This window comes from Carya illinoinensis, chromosome 1 (genome assembly GCF_018687715.1).
Source record: "Carya illinoinensis cultivar Pawnee chromosome 1, C.illinoinensisPawnee_v1, whole genome shotgun sequence".
Classification (NCBI taxonomy): Eukaryota; Viridiplantae; Streptophyta; class Magnoliopsida; order Fagales; family Juglandaceae; genus Carya; species Carya illinoinensis.
Genome location: NC_056752.1, coordinates 14,200,018 through 14,216,170, shown reverse-complemented (window position 1 = coordinate 14,216,170; position 16,153 = coordinate 14,200,018). Strand labels below are relative to the sequence as shown.

Here is a 16,153-nt window from a genome sequence, read left to right as displayed (position 1 = left end):
ACTATGCTTTTGACGGCTAGCTCACTATGCTAGCACTATGCACTATACATTTGACGACTAGCACTATGCATTTGACGGCTAGCTAAATGTGGTCATACAATACAAGATAGTTTATAACAAAAATAGAAATATTCATTAAACCTCTAATTGTTTGTATTTCATTTCTTGTATGTGGGGGCGGCTGCCCCGTGTCTTGGGGCACTGTACTTGACCGAGACGGAGTACCTGTTGCGAATCTTCTGCTGTCCCTTTTAGCTGCACGTATCTGGTCCTCGCCGACGACTTTTGTGGCCACAGTTTACTACTTCAATAATTTGGCTCTTATAAATCTACCAATGATCTAATAAACTTCCAGTTTGGGAGCAAAACAGGGTTCAGTTCAAGTTTCTATAATGGCATCACTGTCGGCATTCCACCTTAGCAATCTTGATGGTGACCAAATAGAAGAAGATGAGAGCTTTGTCTATGCCGGGCAACTGTCAAACTCACTTGTTCTGCCCATGGCCTGCCCTGCAAACGGCCATTGAGCTCGGAGTTTTTGAAATCCTGGCCAAAGCTGGTCCTGGAGCCAAGCTCTCCTCCTCACAGATTTCAACAGAGATGCCCACCACAAATCCTAAGGCACCCAAGATGCTGGACCACATCCTGAGGATGCTAGCCAGTCATTTGGTGCTGAGTTGCTTTGCGGGTGCTGATGATGCTGGGTCTTTTCAGAGGCTCTACGCTCTTTCACCCGTGTCTAAAAATTTTGTCCCAGACGAAGATGGGGTCTCGTTCTGCCCTATAATGGCCTTGGTTCAAGACAAGGTCTTCTCAGATAGCTGGTCTGTACCTATTTTTCCTTCATAATTTGGCTTTGTCTTCAGCTTGCTTGCAAATCCATCAAGAATGACATAAATTGTGAGACGATTTGGAATTGATGAAATATGATTGAGGTGGCATATCGGCAAAAATATGAAACAAGATAGAGGTGATAGAGATTCCTTTTAATTATTAACTGAAATATTGGAGTCTTAATTCTAAAACGTAATAAAAATAATCATCATATAAACCATATGAATATATTAAGCTGATCATTTATGGTCATTCAAGCAAATGAAAACCTTTTACCATTATTTAAATTTTGAAGTTATCATACATCAATAGAGCCGCACCACAAGTTTAGCAATATTTTACCTTTTTATCATGTTATGCTATGTTTTATACCAAAGTGTCAACCTCAAGGCATGCAATACCCACTACTTTGATCTCCAAGAACTATTATTAAAGATTGCTGAATTGCTTTTATAGCTTCTGATACAATTATATTTAGAGAGAATTTGGTATGTAACCATAACTCATTCAATGCAGGTTCGAACTGAAAGATGCAATTCTTGAGGGAGGAATTCCATTCGATAGGGTTCATGGCACGAGTGCCTTCGAATATTGCAGCTTGGACCCCCAGTTTAATCATGTTTTTAACACAGCTATGTTTAATTTCACTACAAAGCTTATGAAGACCATCCTAATTTCACTCTTAGGTTAATTTCATCCAAGTATCCTCATATTAAGGGTATTAATTTCGACTTGCCTCATGTTATACAACAGGCTCCACCATACCCAGGTATGATTAAACATAAATCTCCACTTTTGCAAATGTTGATTACATCTTATTATTTTACCAACTTAAGATTTGATTTAAATTATTAAAGGTAACAATTCAAGTTCATGGATTGAGCTCATGCCACGTTGAGATATGGATATTTTTGAGGTTTTATGCATGGTTTATTCATAACCTAATCTATTTAACTGAACGTGTCAAATCCTTCAACTAATTGAGTTGTCAAATTAAACTATCAATAATGTCACCAACATAACTCGTTTAATATATCGATTGACTTGAAAATGTCTTCTTTCAATCTACTTTGAGTTCTCAAATATAAATAGCAATATTAATTCAAATAATTCATTCGATTTAATTGAATTATTTGAATTTCATATACTAGAAGCATAGATTATATAAATTATGAACATGATCAACACCTAGATTCATAACAAACTCAATACACATGATGGTAATTAAGAAATATAGTGTGGCACCCCGTTTCTCAGTATAGGACCTCATGAGGATTTGTGGGGCCAAGGGTGCCAATCGGTCGGCAACAGTCAAGGATTTTAGGTTGAAATTAGGCGTAAGTGAATGGTTGTTAAACCACAGCGGAATAAGTATAGCTTAAGTGCTATTTTTATTAGAGTTTAAATTGTAAATAAATTCATTTGATAAACATTCCAATTATCCATATGTCATATCATCTCCCAAAATAATGTACAAACCCAATTATTTGTTTCCTAAATCCAAATATGGAAAACCAAATATAGTTGGTTGTCAAACTACGTAGTACAAATCCAAAGGGGTAACAAAATTTCTATTCATGGAGACATGCCTTGGATTGGTACAAATCCAAAGGGCTTGGCTGTGATTGCTCCTTCTTCCTTGGGTATCTCTCCTTGATCTTTCTCTACATCAAGGTCTACAGTTCTGATAATCAAAACCATGGGTAGGTTAAACAATTATGACAAGGCTAATAATGAGAGATAATGTACGTCATGATGTAATGAACAGTTTCATTAAAAAGGAACTGTGAACACGTGTATTGTGCCTGGTGTGGAATCACCTTCTTCTTGAGCATGTACAAATCGTTGTACATAAAACCTCATTCATAAAATCACATCATATAAACCTCACATAAAGATAAAATCACATACCACCTCACATAGAGATAAACTAAACAAGGGAAAATCACTTCATCATTCAAAATCAGGGAATCACTCCCTCCTGACCAACATGTTAGCTGATTATAGAATAAGAATGCTGGATCATAAGTTTAAAAGTTAGATAACTGCACGGTTTGGAAAAATAAAAGCTATATATGTAGATAAAAGCTTATTAACTCAAGTTGCAGGTGTGGAGCATGTAGGAGGCGATATGTTCAAAAGCATTCCTAAAGGACCTGCAATCTTCATGAAGGTGAGTATGTATCTTGTATGTATTGACTTAAAAGAGACTAGTCATCCAAACACATTTGAAATTTATTGGCAATGGCACAATACATCAGCACTAAACACTGATCATGTTGCTACTATATATATATAGCATTCTTTTAAAAATTAAGGGCATTACGGACATCCCTTTTAAATTCTTGGAGATCATATTGTCTTTTAGCATAAAAACTTCACAAAAATTCATGACGGATTTCAAGGTGAGAAATACTATTCTTCAACGTAGATTTTGTCATCCCTCTTCACTTGAAGTGGTTGCCCTTTGAAACAACTTGGAAGACTGTCAAATCAATGAGTATGACTGAGATTGATAAATACATAATAAAGAGTAACATTCCTTGTTTAAGATATATGTGATCCCATGTATGGATAATTTTGTAGGGTATACTTCATGATTGGAGTGATGAACAATGCTTGAAGCTTCTGAAAAACTGCTATACAGCTATTCCAAATGATGGGAAGGTAATCGTTGTGGAGGCATTACTTCCAATGTTACCCGAGGTTAGCACTTGTATGAAGTTCAACTCTCAACTTAATGTGCTTATGATGGCTCAACACCCAGGAGGAAAGGAAAGGACGCGACAAGAATTTGAGGCCTTGGCAACCAAAGCTGGATTTAAAGGCATCAGATATGAATGCCTTATTTATAGTTTCCAGGTCATGGAGTTTTTCAAATAGATTGATTGCTTGTAAAACTTTATAACTGTATTTGTTGTGAAAATGTTTCGTACTCTTGTTAATGGTCTCTAATGACCTATATCAAGTAAATAAGAGTGGCTCGGTATGTTATAGGACACCTCTGATGTCTAAGTCAAATAAAGCATATAGAGTGTTTCAATTCTCAGGTTGTAGAAGTTCCATTTGGTGTGTGCTTTGACCCCCATTAATATAGATTAAAATTGGCAAGACTTGCCTAACGGCTTGATCCTCTACAATCATAGCTGGATCGCGGGTTGTTAGTACTTTTATCCACTATCGTGTCGAGCCGGATTGATATCTTGGGTGAGTATTTCGGGCAATTATCAAGCTTGAGATTGATCATACTATTCCTTTCTAATACATCATTAAATTGCTATTAATGATGGTTAAGCCCGAACTCTAGTATCTATAATGAACCCTGAAATGAAAGGGTTTTGCTATGTAAAGGTATAGCATGAGGAGACATTGTGCACGACGCTGACATGGCATTAGCAGTTATATAAAATAATAATAATAATAAAATGAGCAAATAGAGGAAGAAGAAACCCAGTGACAACTCTCTACCTCTCTCCCATAAACAAGCATACAGTGATACACAGGTCTCTTCCTCACTCGCATTACCAGCTCTCACCTCTCTTCCTCTCTCTCAAATTGGCATTTGGACTCTGTGACTAAGCTCGGCCATTACCCACTCCACTCATCGGCATTGAACCAGGTAAGGGTACTTTGCAAAATCTTTTCTTTTCCCACATGACAGATTGTGGGACTGTGGATGTAAGGTTACTTTGCAAATGTTTCAATACTTACCTTAGAGAATGGCACTAAGATCTTTCTTGGATCTAATTTTAGTTATGGGGAAAATAAAAGCCAGAAAAGTTCAAAAATTATTTCCATTGGGTAGATTCAAGAAAAAGGCCAAGGGTTTTTGGTGGAGAAAAATAATGCTTTTGAAACTACAAAAAGAGTATGCTTTGCTTATTTCCTTGGGTTATGGTGTATTTGATGTCTATATTTTGCCATTTTCACTATGTTGCTTTTCACCATTCACAGGGACTCATTTTCACGTCTTTTTTAATATCTTGACCTAAAGTCCAATTTATATTGAGCATACACTATATTTCAGAAAAAATAAAAATAAAAATCTATTATTTATACATGTTTCATGAGAATCTGAAGCTCATCGGAATGGATAGCAGAGAGAAGAGAGAGGAAACAGAAGCGGTGGAAATAATGTTAAAGGCATGAGCTTAGCTGGGAAATACTTGCTGGCAACATGTCGTGTGGTGAGCAAAATTGGCAAAGAAACTATGGTGGATTTTTTTCTACCAAATTAATGGATAGGAATTGAAGGATTAAAACACAGCAAGAAAGAGAAGACTACCATTTTTAATTGCTTGAAAGGTGGGTGGGTGACTCGGTCTCGAATGTGCTTTCAAGTGTAGAAGTGTCAAGTTTTTTTTTTTTTTGATAGGAAAATCACTTTCATTAATAAGCAAAACAGAATTACAAAGCTAAATCAGTCCATTGGACTTGTTCAATAATAGAGGGAACAACCTCCCACCAAACACTTGTATCAACTACTGATCTTGCAAACCTTGCTAATCTGTGTGCTGACTCATTTGCCTCTCGATTAACATGCAAAATAGAACAAACTGGTATTCTGCTCTGCATCTGTTTGATATCTGTTACTATGTTTCCAAACATAGCATTGGCAAACTCAGGCTTTGCTAACTCTTTAGCTAAAATCAACGAATCTGTCTCAATAGTTAGAGCCTGCAAACCAAGAGGGATACAAAATTGTAAGCCCCTTAGTATAGCTACCAGTTCAATCTCAAGAGGCTCCACCACTGCTGACTCCCTTTTGCTGACAGCCATGATCACCTTGCCTTCCCAATCTCTAAGAATAAGCCCAACTCCTGCACTGCCATCTTCACTAAAAATAGCTCCATCCACATTAAGCTTTGTGGTCCCTTGTGGAGGTAGTTGCCATTTAGTCACTCTCTTAATGCCATTAGAATTAGTACCTTTAGTTGCCTGAAAAGCCTTTTGCAAGCAAAGTGCATGGTTGACTACCTCTGCTGGTTCCAAATGTTTTTCCTCAAATACCCACTGATTTCTTCTGTACCAGCATGCCCAAGCTATCATAAATACACGCTCCAGCTCTTCTAGACTATGATTGACTTGTACTCGAGCAACCATTTCTCTGAAATCATCATTTGGTAGTACATGCATTCCTTGAGGAAAATGTTGATCCCAGATCCCAGTGAGCATCTGACATTGTTTGAGAGCATGTACTGTATTTTCAGACCCTGCAGAACACAATTGGCATGTGGCATCTTCAACTACCTTCCTTTTTTTCAAATTGTATTTGGTTGGCAGAGCTTCAATGCAAGATCTCCATGCAAAAATCTTAACTTTCTGGGGCACTTTCATCCTCCAAATGTCTTTCCACAGCTTTTTGTCTTCTCTATCTCTTGAGCTTTCTCCCACTGTTGTTGTGGCCAAAGTTTTAAAAAACTTGTAGGCACTCTTGACACTGAAACAACCATTTCTCTCCAAGTCCCATACTAATTTATCCTCATGGTTTTCTGAACTGAGAATAATTTTCAAAATTGCTTCAGCTGGTTCAGGGGCCAACAAACTTCTGACTTTATGCATATCCCACCATCCTGACTGTTGATCAATTAAAGTTTCTACTCTTTGGTCCTCTGCTGTTGATCCTGCCATTAGCTGTTGTAAGTTTTTGAAACCAGGCACCCAATAATCATCCCGAATCCTTATCATTCTTCCATTTCCAACCCTCCACCTGCAACCTTGTAGAAGCTTTTCTTTCACTGACCAAATACCTCTCCACACAAAGGATGGATTGTGACCAAGATTTGCATTCTGAAAATTCGAGTTTTGAAAATATCTGGCCTTAAACACTTTGTGAAGCAGGCTTTCTTCATTCTGCATTATTCTCCACCCTTGCTTTGCAAGTAGGGCCTCATTGAAGATCCTTAAATCTCTAAAACCCATACCCCCATCCCCTTTTGTCTCACACAGCCTCTTCCAATTCACCCAGTGTATCTTTCTCTCCTCTTTTTTCTGTCCCCACCAAAACTTGGCCATCATTTGCTCTATTTCATGACACAATGAACTGGGTAGCTTAAAACATGACATAGAGTAAGTTGGAATAGCTAAGGCCACAGCCTTTATTAAGACTTCTTTTCCCCCTTGTGATAAAAGCTTTTCCTTCCATTGCTGCAACTTAGACCATACTTTATGCTTTATATCAGAAAACACCCTTCTTTTATCTTTTCCTACCATTGAAGGTAGGCCTAGATACTTATCATAATGCTGGTATCCCTGAACTCCCCACAAAGATAGTACTTGTTGCCTAATTTCTGATGGGACATTATGACTGAATACCATTGCAGTCTTTCCTCTATTAATTCTTTGACCTGATGCCTGCTCATATTCATGAAGAATTCTTTGTAACTCCATGTTCTCTTGAAGAGTGGCCTTGCAGAAGAGGATGCTATCATCTGCAAATAGCAACTGATTCACCACTGGAGGCCCTCTGCATACCCGAATGCCTGAAATCTGATTTTTGCAACTTGCTTCAGTCAACAAAGAAATAAGACCCTCAGTACCCAATAAGAATAAATAGGGAGATAGTGGATCTCCCTGTCTTAACCCACGGGAAGGATGAATAGGGCCAACTGGTTCTCCATTTATGAGAATGGAAAAAGAGACTGTTTTGACACAAAGCATAACTAATTGGATCCATCTATTAGCAAAACCCATATGTTTCATAACAGCTTCCAAATAATTCCATTCAAGCCTGTCATAAGCCTTGCTTATGTCTAACTTGATGGACATAAATCCTTCTTTTCCAGCTCTTTTTCTTCTTAAATAATCAATCATTTCATAAGCTACAAGAATATTATCAGAAATGACTCTACCCGGTACAAATGCACTTTGAGAGTTGGATATAACATGAGGAAGGACTAACTTCAGCCTATTAGACATGACCTTTGAGATCAATTTATAGAAGACATTACACAGGCTTATTGGGCGATACTGGGATACTAATTCTGGCTTTTTGGTTTTTGGAATAAGGACAATAAAGGTATGGTTTAACTCAGCAGGGAATTGACCCTCATTAAGGGCATGCAATACAGCTTTAGTCACAGACTGTCCTACAATATTCCAGTATTTTTGATAGAAAATAGGAGCCATACCATCTGGTCCAGGAGCTTTAGTAGGATCCATTTGTTGTAGAGCAATCTTTACTTCATCTTCAGTATAGGCCTTTGTAAGATCTTCATTCATTGCAGCTGTTACCCTGCCTTGTAGAGAAGATAAGAAACTATTATTGGGTTCCAGACCACTTGATTTGAAAATCTCTTCAAAATAGTTTATTATCAGCTCATCCCTTTGCTCTTCTTCTTTCCACTCCCCATGTTCATCCTTGAGCCTGGTAATAGAATTTTTCTTTTTCCTTTGACTTGCTTTGCTATGGAAGAACTTTGTGTTTTGGTCACCCCCTTTTAACCATAATGCTTTTGATCTCTGCCTCCAAAGTATTTCCCCCCTTTCAAGCCAAATTTGTACTTCCTCTCTTGCTTTCTGTACTGCTACTCTATTAGGACTTCTGACATTCTCTTTTTGGATCTTCTCTAATTGCATTCTAGCCTGCCTTAATCTCTTCTGAACTGTTCCAAAACTGGCCTTGTTCCACCTTATTAGCCTGTCACTACACCTTGAGATCTTATTCACCACCTCTCCAATAGGTCCATCCCCACAGTGAACTTGCCAAGCCTTCTCAATCACATTTTCACATTCTTCACTTTCTGTCCATACTGCTTCAAACCAAAAAGGCTTTTGACCTTTAAACCTTTGCCCACCCCCCTCAGTTTGTATCACAATAGGATGATGGTCTGAATAAGCAGCACTAGTATGCACCACTTTTGCATAAGGGAAAGCTCTACACCATGCAGTGTTTGCTAAGGCTCGATCAAGCCTTTCATGGATTGCATTCACCCCTTCCCTGTTGTTCCACCATGTAAAGCTGGTTCCTTCATAACCCAAATCAACTAATGTGCAGTCATCAATCATTCTTCTAAAGCTCTCCATTTGGAATTCAGCTCTATCCTTCCCACCCTTCTTTTCCATCCTACTGGTTATTTCGTTGAAGTCACCCATCACCAACCATCTCTCATGAGCACCCCTTAAAGACCTCATTAAATCCCAAGTTTCTTCCCTCCTATTTGTTTCTGGGTGTCCATACAACCCTATTACTTGCCAGCAACCTTCACTGTCACTTTCCTTCACTTCAGCATCAATGTGATGCTTTGAAAAACTTCTAATGGTTAGTTCAACTTCCTGTCTCCATAACAAACTAAGACCTCCACTTCTTCCCTCACAATCGACTGTAAGACAATTATGCAATCCTACCTGAAACTTTACTCTATCCATGATTCTGCTACTTACTTTTGTTTCTTGTAAAAACGTTATATCAGGACCTTCCTTCTTAACTAAGTCACGAAGGGCTCTAATGCCACGTGGGTTCCCAAGCCCACGTGCATTCCAACTTAAGAGTTTCATGGCTCCCGGCGGGGCTGAAAATCAGCCTCCACCGATCTCCGAGTTAACATCTTCTCAGCCTCCATAACCCTTCTCACTTTAGGTGCTGGTAAGGATTCCGAGCCATTGTCTTCCATTGTACTTCCCTTTCTCTTAATAGAAAGTCTAGCTAACTGATTTTGTGCTCCTTTCTCAGTCAGTTTTCTTTGCCTCAACCACTTTCCCCCTGCCACCTTTGACTTAGTAACTTCTTCCTTAGCTGAAAATACATATTCATGAACAACTTCTTTTCCTTTCAGTTGGGCTATAGAATTCATTCTTAAATTTATTGGCCCTTCTTTCAGAGGCGTGACTGCATTAAGCCCATTCTCATTTAGTTTTGCCTCTTGTGTAATCTCCATATCTCTAGAGATAGTTTCAACTTTTTTGACATTACTCCCATCAGACACCATAACTTCAGCATTTACCACCTTTTCAGTTTCCTTTTTTTGCTCCTTCACATTCAATTCCTTTCTTCGAATTAAATCTGCAACATTACTGCATGTAACAGTTGATTCTGAAACTGCTCCACCATCCTCCTGAATTGGTGCTGATGCCCTTAATTGCAGCCCTGGAACCGTTACAGCCATACCTCTGCCCATCTCAGGTTGCTGCTCACGGTGGTTGAACACATTTCCTTGTTTCACAGACTGCTGCATTGGTACTGTTGCATTGACCAGAATCAATGGCTGTTTTGCAGACTGCTCAGGTTGCTGCTCTCGATACTCACGGTTGTTGAATGCTTTTCCTGAAAAGGTTGACACACGCATCCATTCACCAAATGGGAGACTATCCTCCTTGCATGCACCTTGTTCATTCTTCCATATACTGCATTCCTTATGACTATGGCCCAGACGACCACATGCATAACAGAAAGTGGGTAATCTCTCATATATAAAACGAATCCAACAAGTACCATGGTTGCCCAAGTTGATACACTTACCTCGCAACAGAGGTTTTGTAATATCCAAACATATTCTAATTTTGATGAATTCTCCCCATGCAACTTCATCCTTTTCCACATCAATCTCCTCCACCTCTCCAATGCTGTTACCAATCTTTCGAACCACCTTCTCATTCATGGCTCCCAACGGGAGATCATACAATCTGATCCAGAAAACAGCCTTAGATATCTGAATTCTTGTTGCTTGGGCTTCACCTGAGTAATTCTGCATCAGAATGAGATTTCTATCAAAAGACCATGGACCCTCACGTTGCACCCTGGTCTTTTCCTGCTGATCTTCAAACTCCACCAGAAAAATTCTAGACCCCAAGTCCTTCACCCATAATTTTTTAACAGGACGCCAAATCTTCTTCAAAGTTTGCTTGAATGCCTCACGGTTGTATAATTTCTCTGTCAATAAAGAAACTAATAAGCAATGTTCACCCCTTTGCTTTGAATCTTCCAACAATCCTTCATCCAGTATAATCTCCTCCTTTTCTTGCTCCATCAACGACAATCTCTGGCATAATTCCTCTAATGTTTCTCCCATGATTGGTACAACCTCGTACTGACCTGTATTGAGACAGGGAATAGACCTCCACGGATGCTAGAGCTTCCGAGAGGGGGTTTGTTTTTTCAGAGATATAATTATGTAGAAGTGACAAGTTGTATCAAGGATAAGTCCAAGATCGTATTCCACAGGGACAAAAGGTTATCAAAGTGTTTTTGAGATTTTTGTATAACAAATGTGTCGACTATGAGAGATGAAAATAAATAAAATAAAATGCAATGTGAAAAATATTGAAGATGAAGTAAGAAAAAAAATATTAATTTAATTCCAGCAAAAATTTAATCAAAGCTAAAATTAGAGTTTCTAATCAAAAAGACAAATTAACAAACACTTGGGTTGGGTATGAGACTCTCTTTATTTCGGATCCTAGATAATTTTCTCGATTAACAACCCAATCAAGGCATTGATAAACGGAAGATAAAAAGTTATACTCAAGTTTTACAATATTTCCCTAAAGAATTCTCTACTTTACTAGCCAAACACACATTTACAATCAATCGAGAGAAGCCTTGATAATTTTCAAGTTTTTGTTGTGCCTTACGTCAACAACAAATCAAGAGCAATAGCTGCAATCTATTTTCAATTTAAATCCGAGTAGTAACATAGTAAAATCAACAATTATCAACGAAATATTGCATTGATCTAGAATTTAAAACAAATCAAGTCTCATTCCACAACCCAAGCTTCAAAAAAATTGGCTACACACGATGTTTTTAGCAACAAAAATTGATCTAAGCAAAGCCATAAAAAGAAATTTGTGAGAAGAGAAAAAAAAAAAAACTATAATGACTGGCCGCCGAATGAAAACTAAGAAGAAACGGAAAAAAAAAAAACAGAAAGCGAGACTGAGCCGAGAGCTCCTTCCGCCGTCTCCAACCTAGAAAAATGCAGGAAAAGAAGATAAAATTAACCAGCCGACTACGACTAAGAGCTAAGAAGTAAAGCTGGGAACCGAAAAAGAAGAAGCTAAAAACATAAAGCAAGAAGGAACAAAAAAACCAGCCGACTAATGGTCTAAACCACAAAGCACTAAGAATGAATTAAACAAGCTGAGAAAAATACAAAAATGAAAACGTAGAGAGAGAGCTGCCACCGACTCATGCCATCTGAAATCTCAAATACCAGATAACGATAATGAATTGAAACCGACCTAGAGAGAGGCCCTTAAGGTCTGCCCAAAAAATAAACTCAGAAAAACTAAACTAAAAAAATAAAATGAGAGTATGAGAGTTCCATCCACCTAAACGAAGAAAAAAAATTGAAAGCTAGTAATGAAAAAAATAACCCGCCGCCCCTCAGGTTTGGGTCTCCACAAGACAAAAAAAAAAAAAAATTAAAACAAGAGTGAGAGATGCCTCCACTCCTCACCCATCTATCTAGTGAAGTATGAAAAAAAAAAATCATGAGAGTTAGTAGCCCACGCAGTTCGGCACCCAGATAAAGACAAAGAAAATGCAGAATAAAAACCCATGCCACCCGAAACTGTCCCTGCATCTTGCATGAGGTCCAGTGCGCTTGAGGCCGACATTTCCAGCCTTTCATATCCTTCAGTTTGTAGCTTCATTTATTTTTGTCATCCTTATGTCCCAGCATTTTAGGTAATCAAGCCTCATGCACGTTCCCTTGTTATTCTCCAGATGTGCTCCTCTTCTTCTACTTAGCTGACTTATGAGCTTCTCTCCTATAATGGACAAGATTCAATTATAAATTTACTTAAATGCTCTTCCACCCACAACATAATGTATCTATATTTAATTAGATGTAAAATATTATTTCACATGCCTAACAAAGTCAATTTAGATTATCTAACTAATACTTTTATTTTAACACATAAAAATCATTTAACCCAAGATATTAAGAGTATTAATAAAACATAATTGACCATTTATCACACCCCCAAATTGACTTTTTGCTAGTCTCTAGCAAATAAAGTGAATGAATTCATGCAAAGGTGAGATTACTATCCACAATTTCAGAAAATCCGAGAATTACATGCCATTAAATAGACTTGTTGAGTTTAAGAACACCGAAGATAGATTAATCTGAATTTTTGTATCAATTGGGAGATTTATACACCATTTAGTTAATCAACCAAGGGAACTAAATGTAACAAAGTTTTCTTCTTCAAGTGCATGGGAATAAGGTTCAAATTCCAAGATCGACTACCAAAAGGTATTAACAGTTTTAATCACAGCAGATAATCTAAGATAACCATATGGTCTTACTATAATTCAAAACTATTGTAGTAGCTGCTTTCACGCTATTACACTTTAAAATGCACCTACTTTCTTATTTAGTAAGGACCCTGGTAATAGGCAGCCTTTTCCAATACACAAATGTAAATCTTTTTTTTTTTTTTTAAAAAGTGAGGGAATCAAGCATATGAATGTGCGTCTACCCACACTTTCACAAGTCAGCCCTTACCACTAGTCCACCTAAAGGATTTTTTTTTTTTTTTTTTTGATCCCTGGCTTGTCCCTTTTATCATTTAATTCATTTCAGATTTCTTCATAAGCCATTAGGATATAGTTCATTGGAGTCCCAAATAATTGAAGTGTAAATCAACAACAATGACCCAATGTAGTCTTTCTAGGCATTCCGGGTATGTGTTGTGTGTGTTTTAGCAAAACTTTTAACACATTTCCCTTGGTTTAACAACTAAATAAGATGGATAAGTCACTCTTTTGACATATATTCATATTTGCACTACATTCCACATGTTCCATGACCTCAACAAATTATTTTTTTAGTTCACTTTCCATCATGTAAAATTCAAGAATATGGAATTTAATTTGCTTTCAACTCATTACCAGCATTCCCCTAAGGTGGACCAAAACATGTCTAAGGCAGGCAAACAAAAAAATAAATTCTCTTCCACCCCCCAACTAGATTGTAGCATTGTCCTCAATGATGCAAGAGAAATGAAGGAATTTACACAAAGAGAGAAGTTAAGGGGCAAAACAACTAAAAGAAGAACCAAATATTCAAAGAAAAATTGAAGGAAAGAGGAAAAGGAAGTACTTGGACAGCTTTGAAAGGAATGCAGCCAAAATAAAAATAAAAACTGAAGAACGAAAGAAAACAATGAAAAGAAATGGGTAGATCAAGAACCATCAATTTGGATCAAGCAAATGTAGAGTAGATTCCTCAGGTGCAAAGTTAGAAATAAAAGGCTTGAGCCTTTGACCATTAACCTAAAAAATATTACAATTGAGATGATTCATTATCTCTATAGCACCATGGGAAAAAGTAGTTTGTACCACATAAGGTCCACTCCACCGAGTCCTTAACTTACCAAGGAATAAGTGTAACCGAGAGTTGTACAGTAACAGTTGTTGATTAGGCTTAAAAGTCTTACATTGGATGTGTTTTCCATGGAAGTTCTTCATTCTTTCTTTGGACAACTTAGAGTTGTTGTAGGCATCCATCCTCAACTCATTCAACTCAGATAGCTGAAATTTTCTCACACAACCAGCTTCATCAATGTTAAAATTATATTGCTTAATGGCCCAATACACTCTATGTTCCAGCTCTACAGGCAAATGGCAAGTCTTACCATACACTAATCTATATGGAGACATGCCCAAAATGGTTTTTAAGGCTATTTTATAAGCCCACAAGGTATCAGGCAATCTCAAAGATCAATCCTTCTTGTTTGGGCTAACTGTTTTTTCAAGGATGTTTTTAATTTCCCTATTCGCTAGTTCAGCTTGTCCATTGGTTTGAGAATGATAGGGAGTGGAAATTTTGTGATGGATACCACACTTCTTCATTAAGGCCGAGAAATGCTTGTTACAAAAATGAGTGTCATTATCACTGATTATGGCTTTAGGCATGCCAAACCTTGCAAAAATATTTTCTTTCAAAAATTTTAAAATAATTTGATGATCATTAGATTTGCAAGGGGCTGCCTCAACCCACTTAGAAACATAGTCAACAGCAAGCAAAATGTATAAATAGCCATAAGAAGAAGGAAATGGTCCCATAAAATCTATTCTCCAACAATAAAAAATTTCAATCACTAGTATGGATTGCGTAGGCATCATATTTCGCCTAGTGATTCCTCCAAATTTTTGATAAGGTTCACAAGTTTTACAAAACTTAAAGGCATCCTTGAACATAGTTGGCCAATAAAATCCACTTTGAAGAATTTTGGCCACTGTTTTGTGGGCTGAAAAATGCCCACCACAAGCTTCCGTATGGCAAAAATTTAAAACATCAGAAATTTCATTATTGGGCACACACTTCCTTATGATTTGATCTAAACAATACTTGAAAAGCTAGGGATCATCGTAAAAGAAATACTTAGCTTCAACTTTCAACCTTTTGATGTCTTGATCCTTCCAATGAGGTGGAGTTTTTCCTGTAACCAAGAAATTTACAAAGTTAGCATACCATGGTAAAGTCTCAACTGAAAATAATTGTTTATCAGGAAAAGAATCAGAAATTAAAGGAAACTCCTTAAAAGCTTCAGGTGTAAGGCGAGAAAGATGATCCGCCACCACATTTTCTACTCCTTTCTTGTCTTTTATTGTGAGATCAAATTTTTGCAATAGGAGTATCCATCTTACCAATCTTGGCTTGGTGTCTTTTTTTGACAATAAAAATTTCAAAGCTGCATGATCAGTGAATATTATGATAGGTGAACCAAGGAGATATGATCTAAACTCATCCAATGCAAAGACTAAAGCTAGTAATTCTTTTTTTTTGTGGTGGAATAATTCTTTTGGGTAGCATTCAAAGTCTTACTAGTATAATATATGACATTGGCAGCTTATCTCTTCACTGTCCAAGTGCAGCCCCCACAGCAAAGTCACTTGCATCACAAATTAATTCAAAAGGAAGTGACCAATCAGGGGGCTGAAGGATAGGTGCCGTGGTGAGAAATGTTTTCAGCTAATCAAAGCAATTTTGACATTCTTTAGTCCATTCAAACTTGACATCCTGCCTTAAAGGTTGACAAAGAGGCTTAGAGATAAAGCTAAAATTTCTTATGAAACTTTTATAAAAATTGGCATGCCCTAAAAAAGATCTAACACCTTTCACATGTTTAGGTGTAGGAAAATTTGAAATCAAGTCTATCTTAGCTTTATCTACCTCTATGCCCTGAGGAGATAGAATATACTCCAAAACTATCCATTGTCTTACCATGAAATGGCATTTTTCCCAATTTAATATCAATTGTTTTTCTTCACATCCTTTCAAGACAACTTTTAAATTAGACAAACATGCATCAAGTGTTTTCCAAAAACCTAAAAAATTATCTATGAAAACCTCTAAATGTCCTCAAT

General features: G+C 37.3%; 1 pseudogene; it reads left to right on the top strand.

Annotated features, from left to right (window-relative positions):
• The first annotated feature begins 339 nt into the window (after positions 1-339).
• On the top strand, positions 340-3,825 carry LOC122301887 (annotated as a pseudogene).
• Positions 3,826-16,153: the final 12,328 nt, after the last annotated feature.